Source organism: Lactuca sativa, chromosome 8 (assembly GCF_002870075.4).
Source record: "Lactuca sativa cultivar Salinas chromosome 8, Lsat_Salinas_v11, whole genome shotgun sequence".
NCBI classification, from domain to species: Eukaryota; Viridiplantae; Streptophyta; class Magnoliopsida; order Asterales; family Asteraceae; genus Lactuca; species Lactuca sativa.
The window spans coordinates 255,884,818-255,892,722 of record NC_056630.2 but is presented as its reverse complement, the minus strand read 5'-3'; positions in this window follow the sequence as shown (position 1 = coordinate 255,892,722).

Genomic DNA, 7,905 nt, shown 5'->3' with positions numbered 1-7,905 from the left:
AGCATTAGGGAAAATAACATAGGCCTCAGCAGGAAATACTGCTGACTAAGGCAAAAGACAATCATAGACTCCAGGAGAGTATCTAATGAACAACACGCCTGGCTCAGTCTAACGAAAGGAGACACAGACCCCAGACAGTATCAAATGAATGATACGTCTTCCAAGGTCTAAAATTAGTGAATACAGACCCCAGACAGTATCAAATGAATGATACGTCTAGCAAGGTCTAAAAATAGTGAATACAGTGTTAATTCCCCTTACCTTAAGGCCATGAATTATAAGGTAACCCCGAGATACTCGTAACCGTACTGATAGACACTAGAGAACTTGACGCCCTGCAAGCATCGGAAACAATGTGACATTTGTCACCCCTTGGCTTGGTAGGCCGTGGATTGTAGCTAGCAGTCAGGGTGTGGGGGTGTCAATCCCGTATAGATCTATACACACAATGCCCGCTCTCCCTATAGGAGACTCTGGTTACCAACTAGACAACGGAGAAGGCCGTGTCCTGAAGATGCATCTCGTATAGCGAGATCTGATGTAAAATACTGGACTAGTGATAGAGACTCACAACTGAACTGACCGATGTAAACCTATATGTCTATGCTTGTATACATAATATATAACTAATGATCAAATGACCTTCGGGTGGATATCCGATCCCACCAGACCACATCTCAACGAAGAAAAGGAAATAGGGTGAACTAGCCTTCCTAAGTCCTTTAAACATTATTTATATAACTATACAAGGACATGCATACATTTAACTAAGTAGAAGCATTTAACGAAGTTGAAGTGTTTAACAAAGTAGAAGTGTTAACAAGTAGGAGCATATCGTGAAGTAGGAGCGTATCGTGAAGTAGGAGTGTATCGTGAAGTAGAAGCGTTAATAAGTAGGAGCGTATTACGAAGTAAAAGCGTATCACGAAGTAAAAGCGTTAACAAAGTAGTAGCATTTAACTAAGTAGGAGCATTAACTAAGTAGGAGTATAACGAAGCAGTAGTATATAACGAAGTAGGAGTATAACAACATGAAAGAAAACTTTGAAAAACCTTTACACTTAAGAAAATCACGACTTGGTATTCTTTTGTAAAATAAGTTTGAAAACCTTTAGAAATCCTTTGAAAACCTTTCATAAACAAGTTTTGAATGAAACTCTGATAAAACATTATAGGTAAAGAAATCCTTTGTTTAACATACTGCTGTAACTTGATATGAAGTAAAACATACAGCACGAGAGACAATTTGAGAAAAGCTTTGAACAAGTAAAGACGTTTTGGAAAACCATTTGCAGTATCATACTCGGTAAAACAGTTAAAAGTGTAATAAATCCTTGTGCATGCGGGTTATCAATCACATGTGATTGATATGATAACTGACATGTTTAACTTGTATTCCCCCCCCATAAAAGCATGTAAAAACATTTAAAAGGTTAATTCAGGGGTATGAACTCACCTGTTGTAAGCGGATCGAACGAAAGTGTCGGTTGGGTGCTCGGTGTCAAGTAAAGAGTTGAACACACTTAGTGACCTATTAACATATGATGACATATGTTTACATACAATTAGTAAATATAATACTAATTAAACACCCATACGCATCCTAAAGTGCGGAAAACACTTTGATTAAGTGCTAGGGGTGTCCTGGGTAACATCTATGGGTATGTATAGCCTAGATAGGGAGTTTACTCTTCAAGAGTAAACTCTTTTTAGAGTTCACGGCCCTCAGACCAACTCCCCATGAGTTTATGGCCATAAATGCATGGTGGGGGTGTTCTAGGATGTTAAATGGTCTTATCTTACTCATAGAATTAGGCTAGGTCCAAATATAAGGCATAAGAATGAATTTAAAGCAACAAATGGACCATTTGAGGAGTTTACGGCCCATGGACCAATCATAGGGGGGTTTACGGCCATAAACTCCTATTTCCTTGGTTTAATTGATGTTTAATGCCTTTACTTCAATGGGGGTTGCTTCTAGACACTTTCCAAGGCCATAAGAGGTGTATGAGGGCATTTCTAACACCTTGAAAGGTGTTCACGGCCTATGAAGAGGGGTTTACGGTCCAAGAGTGTTCTTCGGCCGTGAACTCTTGTTTACTCTCCAAAATGCAAGGTTTTAGTGTTCTAAGCTCGAAGGTGTAAGTCCACAAGTCATATCTAAGCCCTAGGGGTAGTTTAGAGGGGTTTTGGGGCTTAAAAACTCCACTTAAGGGTGTTCAAGGTCCAAGAGGGTTCTTGGGCTGTAAACGCATAACTTGGCCCCTATTTGATGTCTTAAACACGAATTTGCATGTGAACTAAGCTATACCACAAGTTAGGATAGATTACTTACTAATTTGGGGCTCGAAACGGGTGTTTTTGGCTCGAAAACTAGTTGTAGAGAGAGAGTGGAAAGAGTGTGAATGGAGTCCGCTCCCCCTTATATAGGGGTTGGAGTTGGGGCTCAGTGGAAATCTACTCGATACTGCTGTTAAACGGGGCTTTTTGGTCGCACCCGATTAAACGGTTGTATTTTGACTTGGTTGAAACTAAAAAATTTCAAGGGAATATTGTAGTGCTTCTAATTTATTTCAACCCTTACCAAGTCATTATAAAAGTACCACAATAATTAACCGCTTATCAAGTCTAAGAAGTGGATTGATCTGGGGTGAAACTTGTGGAATTTACGAAAGTAGTAGTGGTCTGACGAGGGTTGGACCAATCTCCGTAAAGAATCTCGGATGGTCCTAAGCTCTCGGAAGGGTAGAGCTTTTTAGTACATAGAACATAGTGTACTTCTATGGCGAGATCATCACTGGCGTGATCGCCATTCCGAAGTTCCAAACGTTCTCTCTCATACTGGAAGTGTAGTCCTTCAGGTTGTTTCTAGATCATCGGAAGGATTGCGTGTCTACGGGTATCTGTTTGCTGAAGAGTGTCTATCTCAATCTCGTGCAAAATGAACCTACACTTCTGATTCTTGAGATATTTCTAACGGAAACCCTCAGGGTCAGGGAGATAGGGTTTCACCAGACGAGTGTTGGACTATCTCAGGGGGTGATTCTACTATTTCTGCACGAGATAGTATTCGTGGAACAGCTAGTAGTTCAATGAATCTCTAAGATATCCCCTATTCTCTAAGGCGTTGGTTTATTCTAGTTGCAAAAAGCGCGTGCTCTCGTATAACCCATCGACTAATACCTAGACTGGTGTCAACTCTATAATCTCTTCGGGATCTGGGTTATAAGGCTTAATGCAACCTGCTCTCGCACTTTATTCAAGTATTCATGGCTGTGGAGGTTATCCTGTGGTTCTTGGCATTCTAGTGTTCACTTCGGAGAATACAGTTTATCGTCTACAGGGCGGCGATGACTTCTCTCACGAAAGGGGGGCAGAGTGTCCTAGGCACTACTCGTCGGTAATGGGGCGGACGAAGTCCCTGAGTAGTGCAAACATCTTCTGCAGCTACTCTTCTGGTGGTTCTGAGTTTTCTCGATCTAGGTCAAATCTAGTGAGTATAGGGTTCCATCACTCGGAACTTTAATCTCCTCATCCACTCTTCTCAGAATTTTAACTCCTCACAGCTTTCGGATCTCCGGGATATCCGCTGATATGCTTAATTCGTGGGATTAAGCGTGAATGGATGGTCGCAGTCAATGTCCTTGACTCTTACGACTCAGATTTCTTTACCAATCGAGGGTGTTAGCTACTATGTTGGTTTAACCGGGATTGACAACAAATTTCGGATTTGTGGTCATTATAGTAGCTCAACCCGCCGGGGTTCTCTTGTCTCTATCTCCTATTCTATGGAATAGGGTGAAGGGTTTTACTATGAGGTTCGTGGTAGAGCTCATACGTGGCTTAACCACTAATACTTGGTGTATGAAAGCCGTATATAATTGAGGTCGGCATGATGTTCAGTTGTGTGACTCCACCCCAGACCCACAACCCAACGAGGAACAGGGATTAGGGAGGAAGCACACATCTTAAATCTTTTTGATCTCAATTATATACCACCCTTATGCATATGCCCAGTTATAGTGGTCAGTCCCATGAGTTCTATCCTCTCGATTCATGAACTGGATTGCGAGGTGAGAAGGGTCTTTCTGGGGGATCTACGATGTCTGCTTCGGGTGGTCATCGTCTTCTGGAATACTTGTAGTGTCTTTCGCTTCAGTTTGTATCTGTCTAAGAAGGGTTGGTTAACAGTGCGCGGTACCCTTCTCCTGGGTACTTCGGAAGGTTCGAAATAAATGTGACAACTGACGGATCGCATTAGGTTTTATTATTCTTATTTTGTTTAGGTTCTAAAGAACCTTTATTTGCCGAATGGCTATGGAGAAAGTTTTTTTTACACAACACTAAGGATTTACACACGGTTGCACGAGGTTGAACCATGATTGATAAAGGCGTCGAAGTTGGCATACTCCGACATTACATAGAATGAGGGTCGATAGATTCATGTGCCGAACGGGCACACAAGTTCTAGGCGTCTCTGGTTTCGTCCCGTGTATCACTGTCGCGGATACTTGGACCGATAGAGTCGACGTGGAACTATAGAGGGTCCTGAGTGTTTCTGAGTAAAGTAACTTTTTATGAATGGATTCTCATGAGGCATTTCTATAATCGCCTAACATATACTAGTCATGTATAATTAAGGTGGGGAGGACTGTCGAATGAGCGACTCCACCCTAAATCCACAACCAAATGAGGAATAGGAAATGAGGCAGCTTTCACTCACTCTGGGTCTATCCATCTCAATTATATATGGCCGTAACATATATATTTAGCCATTATATTTTTACCTGATGAAATTTTAAATTTTATAACCGTACTGCGACTTTTGCCTTAACGGGGAAATAATTACATTTGGAATTAGCCTTTTAACGTTTTGATTAGTTAGCTGAGATTGAGAGACGTACCAAAAATCTACCGGTTTCCTTGATGCTTCTCCCCCAAGCATTAGAGTTAGACTCCTCTTGGGTCCTTGTCTTTTCTTTCCATTGGGCAATCTCGCTTTAGGTGCCCAATCTCACCACATAGGTGGCATACTTGATTGATTGTCACATTGGTGGTTGATGTAATAAACTCAACCGGGGTTCTACAGACGCGAGCAGGATGCCCCTTCTGTTGGATATAGTGTCTAAGTCCATAACTATATTTGGTATGTACTTGACCCGACCCGGCATGGTCCAGTTGGGTTGCATGGCATTGCAATACTTGGATAGACTAAATGAGAGAATATGGCACTTATGATTATTAATATATTATAAGTTCTAATATATTAATAATAGTGTTATTTAATTAGTATTGATAAAGTATTAATCTAGTATTAATTTGGTGATCAAAGTGAGACTAATATAGGGTTGATTATGACAATCATCAATTCTTTTATGGTGGATTAATGATCCATGGTTTATGGGTTATGGATGTAACCATTTGGAGCTCCATGGATAGTCCATGGGAGTTACAAACCCATGGGTCATGAGAAATGAAGAGTCATGACAATTATGGGTCTTCTTAATGAAACCCTAATTGTGACACCACTATAAAAGGAACCCTTTGGCTAGCAAAATCGTGACCTAGTGTTACTAGAGAGGGCATAACCGATTTTGAGTGCTAGAAGTATTCTCTCAAGTTATTCCAAGTTTTGTGGTGTTGTGTGAAGCATTTGAGGCACAACATTTGGGGTGCTAGGCTCACAAAGTCTTGAAGGAATCCAAGCAACATCAAGGTATGTATTTCTACTAGTTTTATATTTTATTTGTTCCCCATGCCATGTTAGTTAGGAAATAACCTTGAAAAAGAAATTTGCGTGTATATAGAGAAAACATAGATTCAAGGTTATTAGGGTTGCATGTTCACTTAGGAAGTGTTAGAGTGCTCAAAACCCATCAGTGGTATCAGAGCCATGTTTGTTTTCTGTATACTTGATGCAAAACTACTTAAAAATCGAAAATTCTGCACTCTGACGACTAGACTCGCCGAGTTCATGGGGAGGACTCGCCGAGTCCATGAACAAATTCATCCTACTCGTCGAGTAGGATAATGCATTCGACGAGTAGGAGCGTGCTGGGCAGCTTTTCGTGTTTTGGTGCTGGAAATGGATTAGAATCACTATCCCAATCTTTTTTGGACTTGTAAAATCTGTTTTTCAAAATGATAATGATTATGTTAACCCATTTTTTCATGACTTTTATGAATTTTCACGTGTTGTATATGTTTATATGATTTCTTGAAATTGCTTGACATGAATTTGTGTTCTTATGAGTTTTTAGAAGACCATAGGAATTATGTGTAACCTCCATGTATGTTTAATTCATGATCTTAATGGCATTGATGGTGTCCATAACTTGTCCTCAAGTTATAGATAACCAAAAGTCACTTCTTTAAAAGTTTTCATTAAAGAATAGTAGGTTTCATAAAATGAAGAGTCTTCAACTTTATGAACCATTAAAACTCATAAGTTACAAATTGGAAGAGGCTTGAAATAGTTTCAAAACTTGCCCTCAAGTTTTGGAATTTGTAAAGTCTTACACTCTAATTCCAAATTAAACTTTTGTTTAAAAAGGTTAAAAATTCAAACTTTATGGATTTCATTAAATTAATTAAAGTGTTTAATTAAAAGAGTTAATAATTCCATAAAAACATGGTTTAAGTTTAATTAAATTAAGAGTATAGTTTAATTAATAGATTAAACCACCAAGTATTTTAAATGTTTAAAATACACCCTTATACTATTATTATAATTTTATTATATAGATATGTATAAGAATATGTCATTCGTACCGTTAGTAGGCCTCATTCATGAAGCCGGTCTATAAGGGGGGGGGGGTATAAGGTTGTTTCCTATAAAATGGTGACTTAATGGGTGTCCACTCTCACCCACCGCTAGGGTCGTTAGCCGAACGGGTAGGATACGACTTTAAATACTCATTAAAAGTATAATGAATTATAAAGTAACTATACATTATAAATTCCCAATCTTAATTACTTTAGGAAAATGTGAAATTGGTGCTAGCCCATAAAATTACACTTTTTACCTTACCAAGTCGTTAGTGGAGCGTGTGTGGTTAACCGACACACTAACATGGACTATTAAGAGTGGCAAAGGGTAACTTGACTTTATTATAGATCGGTGGAGCATGTGTGGTTAACCGGCACATCGATTAGGTAATATTGTTAAGGGTACCAAGTCAATTTGTATGGTTATTCACACCTTGTTTGTGATCCTCGGCATCCCAGTCACAAACTTGAGAGGGCACATTCGAGATTCAAACATGCCATTGAAAAGTTCAATGTATCGCAAAGGATCTAGGAGTTTCAAATCCAACTAAAACTTAATTATATTTCGTTTTTCATGGTGGAAATTGGTAAATCGTCATTTACCTACCTTTTACTATTTTATAATTTGGATTACGACATCCCTCTACCAGTTATAAATAGGTTATTGGGTCCTAGCCTTAATATTTCATATTGGGTGTTATATTAAGGACTTTAAATCAACTAACTTGAATTTCTCCCATTATAGATGTCTAGTTTAGACAGCTATGGTCTTCCCAAATCTTTAGGAAGAAGCTTCCTAATGAAGATGATATCCTGAATGGCAATCAAGGTGAAAGATCAATCCCTTTGTTGTGCATTAGTGGGACTGAAAATCTTACTTCACTTCTTTCACCTACTCCAATAAATATCCCTATCCCACAAGTTTCAAGACATGATAAGTTCTAAGTCACTCAATCCTTATTGGCAAACAAAGTCTATATGTGCTTAGGTCTTGGAGATTAAGTCACATATTGACAAGCCGGGAGAGTCGGGGGTCGAAGTCTCAAGGTAGCTGGCTGTTGACTTGGTCACTCCCTGGTGACAGATCACGACATGACCCTTAATGATCTTACCTATTTGCTTGATGATGTTGAATCA